The following is a 15368-nucleotide window of genomic DNA, read 5'->3' as shown; positions in this document are numbered from 1 at the left end:
TATTTTATTTAAAGACAGGGTCTCGCAGAATTGCTTAGGACCTCACTAAATTTCTGAGGCTAGCTTTGAACTTGCGATCCCCCTGCCTCAGCCTCCTGAGCCACTGGGATTACAGGTATGCAACACTGCCCCTGACCGAGGGGATGCTTTTAAAATTCAATGAAGATATTCCTAGATATACTTTCTCAGATTAATGAAGCTCCCTGCTATGCCTAATTTGGCCAGAGTGTTGATTTTTATTTTCTACATTTTTGAAATAATCATATGGATTTTCCTGTTACTGTTTATATGCTAGGAATTTATCAATTTTATTGACATCTTCAAAAATCTACATTATTGTTTTCTCTTTATATATGTTTATTTTCTACATATCAATTTCTGCTATCACTTTCTTCTCTTATCCTTCACATTGCATTGACCGATTTTCTTTTTCTTTCTTTCTTTTTTTGGTACTGGGGGTTGAGCCCAGGGGCACTTTACCACACTAAGCTACATCCCAGCCCTTTTTAAATTTTTATTTTGAGACTTGCTGAGGCTGGCCTTGAACTTGCAATCTTCCTGCCTCACCCTTCAGAGTTGCTGGGATCACACGCATGAACCTTTGTACTGACCTCTGTGACTGATCTTCTAATGTTAAACCATTGTATTTTGGAAGAAGGCTTGCTCATTAAATGCTATCCTTTTATATTATATTATCAACTTGACAATATTTGGTTTATAATTTGCATCTATGTTCATGAGAGATTGTATTTTTTTCCTTTCTTATGTTCTTGACAATTTTTTTTATGGTGAAACATACATAAATTTAAAATTTACCATTTCAACAATTCTTAAGTGTATAATTCAGTGGCACAACGTACATTCACACTGTTGTGTAGTTCTTGCCACAATTCATTGCTCTCTCTTATTTTTTTTTCAGTACTGAGGATCAAATCCAGGGCCTCGCACAGGCCAGGCAAGGGCTCTACCACCAAGCCACATCCCAGTCTTTGCTTGTATCTCTTCTTGAAAGATTTTTGTATCAAGGTTATGCTGTCCTCCTAAACTAGAATGAGAACTGTGCCTTCTATTTCTGTTTTTTGGAAGGATTTGTGTAAGAATGGTACTATTGTGCTCACTTCAGCAGCACACATGCTAAAATTGGAACAATACAGAGAAGATTAGCAAGGCCTCTGTGCCACATTAATTCATGAAGTATTTCATGTTTTTCAAAATAACTAGAAGAGTCTTGAAGGTTTCCAACCCACAGAGATGACAAATGTTTGAGAAGATGAAAATACTAATTACCTTGATTTGATTATTGTACATTATATACACCATATTAAATTATACTATAGTATAGTATAATTATGTACATAAATATGTACATATATGTGTCCATTTAAAAAGTAAAAAAAGGCATTTTTCCTTTAAGTCTTTCAAGAATTCACCTATGAATTTATCTGTATATAGATATTTTTAGAAAGGTTCAAATTCCATAATCAATTTATAAAAAAATGATAAAACCACACAGACTTTTCTATTTCTTGCTTATCAGGTTTGATAAGTTTCATTTTTTCAAGGAGTTTGTCTAATTCATCTAAATTATCCAAGTTCTTTGGCACATATACACTTATTACCTTTTTAAAAATATTTTTAGTTGTAGATGGACACAATATCTTTATTTATGTGGTGCTGAGGACTCAACCCAGTGCCTCACACATGCAATGCAGGTGCTCTACCGCTGAGTTACAGCCCCAGCCCTTATTACCTTTTTTTTTTTTTTAATGTCTGGAGCATCTTCAGCAACATACTCAATATCATTCCTAATACAGATAATTAGTATTCTCCCCCTACATCCTGCTTTTTCTCTCTTCCATGTGTACTCTTAGTCTTGCTAGAAATTTATCAATTTTATTGACATTTTCAAAAATTTACCTTATTGTTTTTTCTTTATATACATATATATATATTTATTTTTAGAGAACTTTTTTTTTAGAGAGAGAGAGAGAATTTTTTTTTTTTTTTAAATTTTCGGTGGACACAACATCTTTGTTTGTATGTGGTGCTGAGGATCGAACCCGGGCTGCATGCATGCCAGGCGAGTGCGCTACCGCTTGAGCCACATCCCCAGCCCTATATATTTATTTTCTACATATCAATTTCTCTATCACTTTCTTCTCTTATCCTTCTAATTTCCTGGGGTTTAACTTTCTTTTCTTTTAGCTTCTTAAGATTGAAGCTTAGATCAATGACTTCTCAGTCTTTCTTCTTTTCCAAAATGTGCATGTGCCTGTGGATGTATCAGCTTCCCTCTGGACACTGCTTTAGCAATATTCTGTAAGTTTTGATGTGTCATGTTTTCATAGTCATTTATTTAAAAGTATTTTCTAATCTCCATTATAATTTCTCCTTCTACCTATGAGTTATTTAGAAGCAATGTCTTCAAATAGTTTAGAATTTAGTTTTTTTTGGTTGGTTGTTTGTTTTAATTCCTAATTAATCCTGGGTCAGAGAATGTATTCTATATTATTTCAGTCTTTTAACATTTGTTGATAACTATCTTTGTAGCCTAACATATAATATGTGCACAAAAATGTTTTCTGCAGTTGTTAGGTACAGATTCCTATATAGGTCAATTAGATCAAATTGATTAATTATGCTGTTTAAATCTTCAAAATCCTTACTGATTTTTTTTGTCTGTTTGTTCCAGCAGTTATTGAGATAGCTGTGTTAAAATCTCTAACTAAAACTGCCTCTTTCTCTTTTCAGTTCTGTCACTTTTACTTTGTATATTTGGAAGCTATGTTATAAATGTGTACATATTTGCATATATAAATTTATGCATATAAATTTAGGAATGTTTTTCTGTTGAATTGACTCATCATTAAAAATGTCCCTTTTATTTCTAGTAATATTTCATAATTACAGTCTATTCTCTTGGAAATTAATAGCAACATCAGCTTTTTTTGGTTAGTGTGTGCATGGTATACATTTTCCTTTCCTTTTATCCTTTATTTCAACCTTTTTTGTGTCCTTACATGTATAGTATGTAGTTGTGTTTTCAAAATCCAATGTGAAAATGCTTTTTTTTTTTTTTTAAGTATTGGGGATTGACCCCAGGGCCTTCCACATGGTAGGCAAGTGCTCTAACACTTGGCTATATCCCCAGCCCTTTTAAAATTTTTATTTTGAGACAGAGCCTTGTTAAATTGCCTAGACTGGCCTTGAACTTGCTATCCTCTTGAGCAGCTCTTGAGTAGCCAGGATTACAGGTGTGTATTACCATGCCTAATACTTGCTTTTCTTCTAATGTCTCTGCATTTAAAGAAGGAGCTTTAGGAGGCAATGTTAACCTAGAGGATAAGTGTTAAAAGAGTGGAATTTCAGAGTGTGTGGCTCAGTACATCCTCAGAAAACACAACATCCCATATGATAGCACTAACAACAGGAATAACAACAATATTAATATAACAGCTAATACTTGTATTTGTCTTTACAGTACGCTAGGTACTTCATACACACACTAAGCTCTGAGATATATTTTGTAATCTATTTTAACCATGAATATGAACATAGATAAACACTAAAACAGTCACTTGTTGTTTTGTTTTGTGTCTATCAGTCCCTCCAAATTCCACTAGAATCCTCTCCTCACTTCTGTAACACTCCCAAGACAGGCTCTCCTAACTCCCCTTACCAGCATCTGGCTCCAAACACAAGCAGTCTGGTTCACTGATACAGTAGGCCTCCTAGTCACCTGCCCTGCTTCCTGATATCTTAGTATCCCTGCTTTCAACTACACTGCTGGGTAGCTGCTTGGGGGAGGTAGGACCTTCAGGGTGTACCCTACCTGCTCCATTCTCAGCCTCAGCCACAGCCCACAAAGTGTGCACCTCTGCATGCCTTAACCATCTTTGGCACAATGTAGATGCTCAATGACTATTTGTAGAATGAGGTTGAAAAGAAAAATGAAGGGTCTTATGATTATATGAACATAGATACACAGGTGAAGCCATGCGTGCTTTCAGGATTCCCCCACTGCGGGGGCGGAGGGAAGAAGACACCAGCCCCTTCACAATCCCTCACATCCCTTCTTCCTCTTCTTCCCCATCTAGCCAGTGCGAGTCAGTCCTAGGGAGGAGTTACAGTGATGAATCCCTTTCCATTTGCGCAGGCAAAGGTAAAACCCTGTGTCTCTTGGCATCCTCACCAGTCGCCATACAGCTATGCAAGGGCACAGAGGCGCCCCATCCCCTGGTCCACTGTGCGCTCGCTCTCTCACTCTGCTTGGATATCAATCGGGTACCATGGAGTGAGGTGGTGGCTGGAAGAGGGTTTACATCTTTTCTTTACCTTACTCTCCTTCCCAGCCTCCAGATGCTGCTCCTTCGGGCTACTCAGCTGCAGCACACACATTCCGTGGATGGACGCTGCCCGCGCGCTCCCGCAGCTTCGTCACTGTAACTCGCCCGGATGAACGGACCGAGTGGGGATCCCATCAATTGCTGGGGACACCTCCCCCTCCCGGCCTGGGAGTTACCTGGGGTCCGGGTGATTCCCACCCTGTCCCGGGCAGCTGCGCCTTCCGATTGGGTAGCAGGTCGAGCTTGCGGGACTCCATTGGCAATAACGCCCAAGTCTTTTTTTTTTTTTTTGTATATGTGTGTGTGTGTGAGATCCCAAGCAGGGCTTTTAACGGGCAGCGCGGAACCGAAAGAGGGCGGGTGATACACGAGCACTTCAGGGCCTCGGTCACACTTCAGGGCCAGGGACGTCACGAGTCACGGCCACCGCCCCATCCCCCGCCCCCGGGGCTGGGGGACTCCGGCTCGTGGCGGTTCCCGGCCCCGGCTTCCAACGGCCACGNTGTGGCTGAGGCTGAGAATGGAGCAGGTAGGGTACACCCTGAAGGTCCTACCTCCCCCAAGCAGCTACCCAGCAGTGTAGTTGAAAGCAGGGATACTAAGATATCAGGAAGCAGGGCAGGTGGCGATGTCTGAGCAGAAAGGGATTCCGTTAATAATTTCGCTCAGGGGCGCGAGGGAGCGGCTGAACAATCAGTTGAGGCGGCTCAGCAAGGCCCTCACCCCAGGAGGCGCCGTTCAGGCCTCCATCCGCTGGTATTCGCCGGAGCCGGGCTGCAAGAGGGCGCAGGTGCAGTGAGAGAAAGTGAAAATGTGGGTGCCCTGGAACGGGCTAAGAGGGTGGAGCTTCTGGGCAGAAAGACGCAAAAGCCTAGAACGTGGGACCCGAGGGTTGGTCCTGAGAACTTGCGACCTGAAAGTGTGGGAAAGACCGTCTTGAAAGAGAAGGCAGGCCTGAGTCAGGAAGGGACTGGCAGTAGTACAGCAGATGCATTGCAGGATTCTGCAAGAGAGATTTGGGGAAAACAAGACGTCAAACGCAAAATTGGAGCTGAATCTAACGCTTCAGGGATGACCGCAGAGTCTAGGAAGGGGTGGTCTCTGTCTGAAGAGATGCCCACGTCTACTGGGAATAATGTGGGGACCAGTGGAGAGGACTTGAGATCCAGAGAATATCAATTGCAGCAGAACGAGGGGCAGAAGTTGAGTGGAGAGAAGCGGGAGTCCAGGGGAGAGAAACGGGGGTCCACTGCAGAGAAACGGGGGTCCATTGCAGAGAAGCCAGTGTACAGCGGAGAGAAGCGGGGGTCCAATGGAGAGAACCCAGTGTACAGGAGAGAGAAGCGGGGGTCCAGTGGAGAGAAGATGAGGTTGAGTAGAGAGAAACTAAGGTCCAGTGAAGAGAAACCAAGGACTGATGGAGAGGATTCGAGATCCATTGGAGATAAAGCGGGGTCAAGTGAAGAGAAACTGGAATCTAATGGAGAAAAACTGAGCAGAAGTGAAGAGAACATTGAAAGAGTGATAGAAATTACTGGTGATGAAAGAGGGATAGAATTTACAGATGAGGAGATGGAAATTCCTTCTGAAAGTACAAAAATGAGAGATGAAGAACTAGAAGGGATTGAGGAAGGAATAGAAATTGATGAGGATAGCCTTCATGAAGTGAAAGATATTACTGGTGAATTCGTTTCTATGGAAGAGAAAAATATTACAGGGGAAGGTCCCAGTGGATGAGGCAGATGAAGGATTGCAGCTAAAGAAGGAGATATCCAGGTAGGGGAACTATTGAAAGTCAAAGAGGAGACATTAGAGTCATTATTAGAGACTATTGATCTTGAAGGGGTAAAGAAGAGTGAGGAAAGAAGAGTCTAGAAAGAAGGATGTGGGAATGGAGCAGAGCTACTGGGCATGAAGGCAGAGCCAGTACCAGTGGAAGGGAAAAAAAATAGTGGTAAAGAGGAAAATAAGAACATTCTGAGGAGAAAGAATAGATTTGGTAATGATAGAAGAAAATTGGATTTGGGGTTCTTAAATAGTTCTTTGAGAAGTGGCTTTAGGATGGGCTAGAAGGATTTCATCTGACACATAATTAGGGAGACAATATGCAGGCATGGCCTGATGAGAAGAATTACAACAGGATAAAGGATAGATATCGAGGGCTGTGGAAGAAGCAGCAGGCCTGGAGTAAGCAAAATGAAAATGGATCCTGAAGAATGAGTGGCTCCAAAGTTACAAAAGCAAGTGAAGAGGAGATGAGCAAATGAAGGGGAAAAAACTCAAAAAGTAAGACGCCATATTCCATAATGATGGTTATGTTTGTTGGTTTTAAATTTACTTCCTTCACTATTTCTGTACTGGCCACTCCCATGAAGCCAGTTTTACCATCTACTGTGACAGGCCTCTTGCAGGGTCCTATACACATCTGGATCAAATTCATCCTTATAGATCTTCTAAATAGCACCAGAGTTGTACCCAGAATAATTGCTGGGCTGCACTGTTTAACCTACTTTAGCAGGGCCAGTATGTCACAGGGTACCCTGACCTCCACCCCAAATTTGAATTACCCATGCTTGAGATGGGGTTAGTTCAATTATTTGTACCTGCTCTTCCTTCCTTCCTTCCTTCCTTCCTTTTTCTTTCTTTCTTTCTTTCATGTGCCATTGTGTCCAGCAGAATATTTAGTTTTTTTTTTAATATTTATTTTTTACAACCTGTACACTCAGAAAAATGAGAAATTATATCCCATCTGATTCAAATGTATGATATGTCAAGATCATTGTACTGTCATGTGTAACTAATTAAAACAAATTAAAAAATGCAAAAAAAATATTTTTTAATTGTAGTTGGACACAATACACTTATTTTATTTATTTATTTTTATGTGGTGCTGAGGATCGAACCCAGTGCCTCACACATGCTAGGCGAGCGTTCTACCGCTGAGCCACAACCCTAGTCCCCTGCTTTTTGTTTCTGTCTTTGACATCTTATTTATTTATTTATTTAGTTTTAGTTAGGTGGGCACAATATCTTTTTTTTTTTAATATTTATTTTTTAGTTTTTGGCGGACACAACATCTTTATTTGTATGCGGTGCTGAGGATCGAACCCGGGCCACACGCATGCCAGGCGAGCGCGCTACCGCTTGAGCCACATCCCCAGCCCCCAATATCTTTTGATTTTTTATTTTTATGTGGTGTTGAGGATTGAACCCAGCTCCCCGCGCATGCCAGGCGAGTGCATTACCGCTTAAGCCACATCCCCAGCCTTTTGACTTCTTTTTTAATATTTATTTTTTAGTTGTAATTGGACACAATACCTTTATTTATTTTTATGTAGTGCTGAGGATCGAACCCAGAGCCTCACACGTGCTAGGCAAGCACTCTACCGTTGAGCTAAAACCCCAGCCCCTATCTTTGATTTTTTTTAAAAATATTTTTTTAGTTGTCAACGGACCTTTATTATTTTTCTTTATTTATATGCAGTGCTGAGAATCGAACCCAGTGCCTCACACACACTAGGCAAGCGCTCTACCACTGAGCCATAACCCTAGCCCATTGATCTTGACTTTTAATTATTTATCTAATCACATGAGGTTTTCCACAGCTCCCCTGTATCTCATTAAGGGTCTTCTTTTTATGTTATACACTCTCTGCTCTTATCCCAAGGAGGAGAGAAGGTCCCCTGAGTGTCTAATGTGAAGACTTCCATGTTAAGTCCAAGTTTTAACTTGGTCTGTTGGATTGTTTGTCTCTTGGGCAAGAATGTAAGAGGTGGCTAAAAGCAGAAATAGGATGAAAGAAACACCATTTTTCTCCTCTGTGTACTTTTAAAAGTCTGCCAAATTTCTGAGTAGAAACTTTATCCTAACACAAATATCATAACACAAACATATAATAGCTGGTGTTATTGATTATATTTTCTGCATACTCTTGGGTAATTTGTCCCAAAGACTCCAGAAGATCATTAAACCCCTTGCCATATTTTTGTTCATGTAGTCTAATCTAACAGAAAATCAATGGTCCTTGTTTCCCCCTCTCTCCTCTTCTTCCTCCTCTTCTTCCTTTCTCTCTCATCTCTCCCTGCCCCCCTCCTTTCTTTCCTTCCTTCCTTCTTCCTTCCATCCTTCAAAATGTTTAAATTAAAATGCTTATTTTATTCCCTTATTCTTAGTCAACTGCATCATCTAATGGCTTCCAAAAAAGGGACCATGGGAGGTAAACTTTGTGATAACTGAATCTGTCTGAAAATATTATTCTTTTCTCATATTTGATTAATAGTTTAGCTAGGTATAGATTCTAGGTTAGGAATATTTTTCCCATAGAATTTTAACTTCTAACACTATCTTCTAACTCCAAATGTTGCCATTCAAGATGTTGTTCAAGATGTTCAAGATGTTGCTGTTCTTTTTTTTTTTTTTTTTTTTAAGGTACTGGGGGTTGAAACTAGGGGTGCATTACCACTGATCTACATCCTTAGGTCTTTAAAAAAAATTTTTTTTTTTAATTTTAAGACAGAGTCTTGCTAAGTTGTTGAGGGCCTTGCTAATTTGCTGAGGCTGGCCTTGAGCCTTGGCCTTGAGATCCTTCTGACAGCCTCCTGAGTCACTGGGATTACAGGCATGTGGCATTGCATCTGGGTGTTCTTTTATTTTGACTGTAAGGATATATTTTTCTTTCCCATGAAAATTACCTGTTTTCGGGGCTGGGAATGTGGCTCAAGCGGTAGCGCGCTCGCCTGGCATGCGTGCAGCCCGGGGTTCGATCCTCAGCACCACATACAAACAAAGATGTTGTGTCCGCCGATAACTAAAAAATAAATATTAAAAATTCTCTCTCTCACTCTCTCTCTCTCTCTCTCTCTCTCTCTCTCTTTAAAAAAAAAAAAATTACCTGCTTTCTGTCACTTCATGGCTAAACCTATATACTCATCCCTGCTGCGTTCCTCGACACTAAAACACTCAGGATCACTCCAGGGGAACTGGGCTGCATGAAATAACCACACAAGAGACAGAGATACCTTTTTCTTTAGGGGTCCTGTGACGGGTCCTCTGACCTTAAGGGTCCACAGAAAGAGAGAGAGAGAGAGCCAACACATGCTGACCCTTTTATTGAGAAGAAGCCATTCAAATGAGGCCAGGCGTCAGGTTTCAGGGGGCTGAGTCTAACTTCATGATGTCTGCTGTCAGCAGGTTGACCGACATCTAGGAAGGCCACACCCAAAGGCAGAACAAGAGAAGGGGACACACAAAGGGTATTTCCATGGAACATTCTATCCCAAACAGGGCAAGGGAGTAATATCACAAAGGGACAGGTGAGCATAGCTCCACCCCTGGGGTTGCAGGAAGGCACGCCTATGCATGAAGACACATTCTGCTATTTCGAGGATCGGGCAGTGTCTGGGGCCACTATGAATGTGGCCAGATCACTATGAAAATGACCCACAGAGCCTCCACTGATCACAAGAAGAAATGCTGGTCACTCAGCGCGACGGCCCTCCCACATCCCATTTTCTGTTGATGTTGGAACTTGAATTATGCATCTTATCCTTTTATCTTTCTTTTTGTTCTACTCTTTGGTCAAGCTCATTAACCTTACCCTTTCTATTGAATTTTTGAATTTTATTTTTTTTAATATTTATTTTTTAGTTATAGGTGGACACAATATCTTTATTTCATTTTTATGTGGTGCTGAGGAACGAACCCAGTACCTCATGCATGGTAGGCGAGTGCTCTACCTCTGAGCCACAACCCCAGCCCCATGAGTTTTTGAATTTTAATGTTTAAATTTTAAATTGTTGTCACTGTTTCTATTGTGTGTGTGTGAGAGAGAGTGTGTGTGTGTATAGCATTGTCCTCTTGTTTTGTGTACATATTCTCTTAGCTCTCTTAGGGAGAGGAAGGGAGAAAAAAATGAATTGATAGAGTCTGTTAGGTTTCACTACATGAACTATATTTTTTCTGTTTTTGTTTTTTTTTTTTCTGTTTTTCACACTGTTTCCCCTGATTTTGCCTCCCCTTTTTTTTCTTTTGAAGTGTATGTATGCTGTTGGAGATTTTCTTCAACAGCTTGCTTTTCATATTTGATACTGAGACATTAAGCAGAGCTAATTGGAAACTATTCACATAGATGGGGCATGTCGATTGATGGGCTTCACCCTATTGTGGGTGACTGGGACAAGCAGAATTTTTTTCTGGGTACCCCAAAGTGTCAGAATGTGTACATCATATTGTAGGGACTATTTGGTTTCTCCAGAGAATTTTCCAGTTACCTGCATGGGGGAATACTTGTGGGGCCACAATGTTGAGATTGTAGCAATAGGGAAGGGGGTATAGGGCTGTAGATGTAGATGTAGTAAGATATATACATTTTATCGAAGTTTTTATGTTTTCAGCTCAATGGTAAAAAAAAGTTGGGGAGGGGATTTGTGAATTTAATTGTTTTTTTGGTACTGGGAATTGAATCCAGGTCACTTAATCACTGAGCCATATCCCCATCCCTTTTTATTTTTTATTTTGAGACAGGATCTCACTTAATTGCTGAGGCTGGCCTTGAACTTTTGATCCTCCTGCCTCAGCCTCCCGAGATGCTGGGATTACAGGCATGTACCACTGCGCCCACATTTAATTGCTTTATGTACAGACTTCTAAACAGTTTTCCTGCTTCCAGCTCCATGTCCTTGTTCTATCAGAGGTGTCTGGTCTCTCCAGGTCCTGAACATTGGTGAAAGATGACTGTTATATTTTTTGCATACATTCTCCTCTTTAGGCATTTGAGTGTGTGTGTGTGTGTGTGTGTGTGTGTGTGTGTGTGTTGCTGGGGATTGAACCCAGAGTCTTGTGCATGCAAGGCAAGCACTCTACCAACTAAGCCATATCCCCAGGCTCTCTTTAGGCATTGGAGTCGCAGAATCTTCTACTGGGCTATTAGTTCCATTCCATCTTCCAAAGCTGGTTGACATCTCTAATCCACCTCATTGTTTTGTGGGTTTATAACATTTTTCTTTCTTTTTTTTAATATTTAGTTTTTAGTTGTAGTTGGACACAATACCTTTAGTTTGTTTATTTATTTTTATGTGGTGCTAAGGATCAAATCCAGGGTCTCGCACGTGCGAGGCGAGTGCTCTACCGCTGAGCCACAACCCCAGCCTCATTTTTATTTCTTTATTTTCATCTAACTGGGGTTTAGAGATAAATACATGAATGTATTCAGTCTGCCACATTGCAGAACCTTGCTTTTCCTCTTAATGATTTTTCCTATGTGAGAATAGTTAACATAGTAAACAAGTCACTGTACTATTGTGTCAGGGTCTCATTAAGTTATGTAGTGCCTCACTAAATTGCTGAGGCTGGCTTTGAACTTGTGATCCTTCTGCCTCAACCTCCTGATCTGCTGGGATAACAGGTGTGAGGAACCATGCCTGGTTGTTATTGTTTTTTGAGACTGGGTCTCACTTTGTAGCCCAATCTGGCCTCCAATACCCACACTTGAGAAATCTTCTACCTCAGTCTCCCCAATAGCTGGAACTACAGGCATATCACCTTTTGAATGTTTTCATTTAGATGGAAAAATAAAAAGATTAAAACAATGAAGCTGGGAGCAATGACACATGCCTATAATCCCAGTGGCTCAGGAGGCTGATGCAGGAGAATCACAAGTTTGAGACCAGCCTCAGCAACCTAGTGATACCCTGTCTCAAAATAAAAAATAAAAATGGTTGGGGATGTGGCTCAATGGTAAAGTACCCCTGGGCTCAATCCCCAGTACCACAAACAAAAAATTGCTTTTGTTGGCTCAGGATATACTCAAGGGTTTACTAGTTGGATGAGATTGTTAACATTTATTTATTTAGGAACTGGGATGGAACCCAGGGCCTTGCATATATGCTAAACACACTCCACCATGGAGGTACCCTCAGCTCCTGTTAACTCTTTTAATCTACACAAGTCTACCTCTTGTCTTGTTTTTAACAGTTTGACTTTTTTCAGGAATCCAGGCATTTTTTTTCTCTCTCTCTTTGGTTCCAGGGATTGAGTATGTCCAGGGCTTGTATGTAACAAGGTAAATGCTCTACCACTGAACTATACCATCCAGGTCCCCTCCCTTTAAAAAAAAAAATTGTATAGGGTCTCCCTAGGTTGCCCAGGCTGACCTTGAACTTGAGATCTTCCTGTCTCAGCCTCCTGAAAAGCTGGGGTTACAGGCACGCAGCCTCATGCCCAGCCCAGGCCAGTTCCACCTTCTGGATTTATCTGAGTGGGTTCTGAGGATGGCAGGTGGTTCCATCTTCTACCTGCTGCAATTCCTGTAGTTTTTCAACTGAAAGTTGGAGTTCAGGATCCTCATTTTTCTTTCTCTGTCACTTTCCTCTTTGATTCAGTTTCCTCCTGTAGTTGTTTGTTACTATAAAGTAAATTCCATGGAGCAGCAGCAAGTGTCTGTGGGGACCTGTTCTGGCCTGCTGAATGAACAGCACATAGTAGGCACTCAGGATGTATTTGTGGAATGAATGAATCCTTCACATTCAGTGGCTTTACTAGTCTTAGTATCATTTAACATCTATTGAAAAAAAATCACTGTAATAATTTACCCTGTTTCTGAGAATGCCTCTTGTTTTCAAAGGCCTCAAAGTCTGAAAATGTCTTTATTCCACACTTGAACTTGAGGTTTGTCCAGGCCCAGGATTTGCTCTCTACTATGTGGCAGACTGAAGGCGCTCTTTGTTTCCTTCCTTCCAGTGCAGCCACTGGAGTCCAGATCTATTTTTATGCCGGAACCAGTTGCAGGGCTGGCCTTTATGTGAATGTGGCCTCTTTTTTTCTCTCTATCTCCACTCTTTCTGCCTTTTCCTTGGTGAGAAGTTGAATGCTTTCTCCTTCTTCAGTTCCCATAGATGGACAATAGAGATACTAAGAATATTTGAAGTTGTAAAGATAAACTCCATATAGCTCAAGCCTAGTAGCAGAATTAAAAAAAAATTTTTTTTAGTAGATGGACAAAATATCTTTATTTTATTTTTTATTTATATGTGGTGCTGAGGATCGAACCCAGTGCCTCACACTTGCTAGGCAAGCGCTCTACCACTGAGCCACGACCCCAGCCCAGGATCTTTTTGATGAATGATAATAAAAGCTAATATTTCCTAAACTCTTGTCATAATCAGAGTATTTAATAGGTACCATGATAGAACACTTTACCTGTTCTTTATCATTTAATCTTTCCTACAGCTTTTTGCAGTAAGAACCATTAGTCTGGGGCTGGGGTTCTGGCTCATTGGTAGAGCGCTTGCCTAGCATGTGTGAGGCCCTGGGTTTGAGCCTTAGCACTCCATAAAAAATAAATATATAAAATAAAGGTATTATGTCCAACTACAACTAAAAAATAAATATTAAGAAAAAAAGAACCATTATCTATCAAGTGCACCAACTAGAAACTGCAAGAGCCAGGCCATCCCAGAGAGCCTCACCCCAGAGCACCCGAAAAGCTCTCTGTTGAACTGCCGCCCCCATTCCTTCTAGACCAACCCCAGAAATCAGTTTCCCAGGCTGCCAAAACAAGCTCTGCTGTGCTGCTTGGGGGAGGAGGGGGAGATGAGGTTGAGTCACAACCTTCCATTCATTTGGTGAATGCTTTGTGGCAAGTTTTTAAGAATACAAATTCTAAAACAATTATGTTTATTTTCTTCCCCAGGTCTGTGCCTCCCAGAGAGGATGGCTTCCAGCCTCCTTTCTTGACTCTTCAGCTGAGGAATTATTCTCTCTCATAAGAGGCTTGCATGGACACAAGGGCAAGGTTCAGGCAGTTCCCCGTGTGTGAAAACCTCTCAGACTGGCACGTTGTATAAATTATGACCCAAATCATCAGATTTCTGTTCTTTGTCTGAATGACATTTTCACCTGGGAAATCATGCATTCCATGGAGGCCACAGAAAGACAAGTGAATGTCAAGGCTCTGTGACAAATGCCAGCCACCTGTAAGTGCATATTTTCAACTATCTAGGTAGTTAGAGTTTTAAATATAACATCTTTTTATGCTAAAATGAACCAAAATGCACACATTCCAGGGAACTTAAGGCTTTTTTTTTTTTTTTTGGTGCTAGGGACTGAACTCAGGGGTACTCAATCACTGAGCCACATCCTCAGCCCTATTTTGTATTTTATTTAGAGACAGGGTCTCACTGAGTTGTTTAGCGCCTTGCCTTTGCTGAGGTGGGCTTTGAATTTTCAACCCTCCTGCCTTAACCTCCTGAGCCACTGGGATTACAGGCATGTGCCACTATGCTTGGCAAGTTGAGGGCTTTCAATTGATTTCTTTGGCTGGGTGTTGGGGAGTACTGGGTATAGAACCCAGGGGCATTTTACCGCTGAGCTATATCCCCAGACCTTTTTTATTTTTGTTTTTGTTTTGAGACAGAATCTCACTAAACTGCCCAGGATGGCCTTGAACTTTTGATCCCCTGCCTTAGCCTCCAGAGTTCTTGCTGGGATTACAGGCGAGTATTGCAGCACCTGCTCTTTTAAGTGATTTTTATAGGCCTTTTTTTTTTTTTGTATTCTTTCTTTCTTTAAAATATTTATTTATTTATTTTAGTTGTAGTTGGACACAATACCTTTATTTATTTATTTATTTATTTATTTAGTTTTTAGTTTTCGGCGGACACAACATCTTTGTTTATATGTGGTGCTGAAGATCGAACCCTGGGCCACACGCATGCCAGGCGAGCGCGCTACCGCTTGAGCCACATCCCCAGCCCTATTTTATTTATTTTTATGTGGTGCTAAGGATCAAACCCAGGGCCTTACACACACTAGGCGAGTGCTCTACCACTGAGCCACAACCTCAGCCCCTCCTATTCTTTGTGGCAAGTATATTCCCAAAGATTCCAATTTCTTGCAACAGGATATATTAAAAGTGATGTTATCTTTGACCTTGTTACAATGCCTTTATTAATTTATTTAGCAAACACCAAGAACTTAACTGTGTGCCAGCTAGAAATTTTTTTAAAAAATGTGTAAGGCAGCTGG

At 41.0% G+C, this 15368-nt stretch overlaps 2 long non-coding RNA genes and 1 pseudogene across 2 annotated transcripts; all 3 read left to right on the top strand.

The window, feature by feature from the left end:
• Positions 1 to 1110: 1110 nt before the first annotated feature.
• On the top strand, positions 1111 to 1209 carry LOC125618129 (annotated as a pseudogene).
• Positions 1210 to 2036: 827 nt separating this feature from the next.
• On the top strand, positions 2037 to 4720 carry LOC125618066. Its single transcript, XR_007349280.1, has 2 exons — positions 2037 to 4162; positions 4353 to 4720. It is a non-coding gene; the product is annotated as an uncharacterized LOC125618066 (long non-coding RNA).
• Positions 4721 to 4966: 246 nt separating this feature from the next.
• Positions 4967 to 14814, top strand: LOC125618065. Its single transcript, XR_007349279.1, has 3 exons — positions 4967 to 6632; positions 14035 to 14317; positions 14758 to 14814. It is a non-coding gene; the product is annotated as an uncharacterized LOC125618065 (long non-coding RNA).
• Positions 14815 to 15368: the final 554 nt, after the last annotated feature.

Source organism: Marmota marmota, unplaced genomic scaffold, assembly GCF_001458135.2.
Source record: "Marmota marmota marmota unplaced genomic scaffold, marMar, whole genome shotgun sequence".
Lineage (NCBI taxonomy): Eukaryota > Metazoa > Chordata > Mammalia > Rodentia > Sciuridae > Marmota > Marmota marmota.
Note: the sequence above shows the minus strand (reverse complement) of the source record. Positions and strands in the feature narration are given on the sequence as shown.